Consider the following 1,331-nt stretch of genomic DNA (forward strand, 5'->3'; position numbering starts at 1 on the left):
GTGACCCTTGAGGGAACTGCATTTCTTAGCAAAATATGTTTCAGAGATTGAAACTGAAGTGATAACATTTATTAACAGCTTATAACTTTAATCAAAATTTATTGTAATGGTACTGTTAAAAAAACGGATGACCTTCAAAGTCTCCTCCAGATTCTGCTCTGTTCCCCTTAGAATGCATCTTCTTATTCCAGTTGTTGCTATGGTTACCAGTCATGTCTTAGCTGCACTGTGAATCTTTTGCTTTCTGCCCTAGGCTTCTCTATCCTAGATGTGAGAGATGCCTGTGGGAACCTGTCCAGATATTCTGGTACATGGACAGATTCCAAAGGTGAAAATATTAATATTTCATGTGACATCGTTTGACCAGTGGATGATGGGAGACTGGACAGATCTGCCTCCTCTCAAGTGGACAACCTTGGACCACATTCTCCAGAGTCTCCAGTTGGTACTAAAATCAAGACCCAGCTACTCACAATAAAGACCACATTGATAATAAGTTCCTTATTTGTGTTTCTCCACCCCAAAGTTACATTCATTTTGTTTTAGGAAACTCAGCAAAAAACAAGAAACAAGTTGACATCTCATAGACCTGTTGGTAGAAATCCCTCACCACCATGAAGGGTGAGTCACCCTTTATTAACCAGTTAGCAAATTTTATTTAAAAGTATTAAGTGTGGTTAAAACAAAATGGTACAAGCCCAACAGTAGGTCTTTTTTTTTTAAATTATTTAATATTTAAATCTTTAAAAGATTCCAGACTCAGCAGATATCTTCAGGTGGGCAATACTGAATTCTACTGGGGGAATTTTAGCCATAGGTGGTGAATTGCTTTGAATGAGCAAGGAGAGATAAGGGGACATTGTGCCTCATTTTTGCTCTGTGATGTCACCTTATCTCTCCTTGCTCACTCAGAGCACTTCAGCACTCATGACAAGCCACCATTTTTTCCTTCTCTGTTTTGAGCTCTGCAATATTGGCTTGTCACTTCTCAACTAGGAAGAAGATGTTGTCCTCAAGAGACATTTTGGAGTTTTGTGGATCCGACTGGTAACTGAACGAGGAATCTGCTGTCTTTTATGGGTAGACTAGATGGTTAGTAGGTTCTTAAATGTTTCTTGAACTACTGTCCTCCCTTGACTGATAAACCAATAAGATGCTCAAAATGTTAAGTACAAAGCAAATAAATGTCCCTTATATACCCTAGTTCTATTTCTTGTTGCCTTTTTTGACAGTATATATTATCATTAACTGGGTAATTTTATTATCTTTTTCAAAGTGCTTCAGGTAAAATCTTCTCATTGCAGAGAATCCTGTCAGCATTTTTTTCTTTT

At 37.6% G+C, this 1,331-nt stretch overlaps 1 long non-coding RNA gene across 1 annotated transcript; it reads left to right on the forward strand.

Moving 5' to 3' along the window:
* The first annotated feature begins 215 nt into the window (after positions 1 to 215).
* LOC116086508 lies at positions 216 to 1,203 on the forward strand. Its single transcript, XR_004116962.1, has 3 exons — positions 216 to 445; positions 547 to 621; positions 997 to 1,203. It is a non-coding gene; the product is annotated as an uncharacterized LOC116086508 (long non-coding RNA).
* Positions 1,204 to 1,331: the final 128 nt, after the last annotated feature.

Source organism: Mastomys coucha, unplaced genomic scaffold (genome assembly GCF_008632895.1).
Source record: "Mastomys coucha isolate ucsf_1 unplaced genomic scaffold, UCSF_Mcou_1 pScaffold12, whole genome shotgun sequence".
Taxonomy (NCBI): domain Eukaryota; kingdom Metazoa; phylum Chordata; class Mammalia; order Rodentia; family Muridae; genus Mastomys; species Mastomys coucha.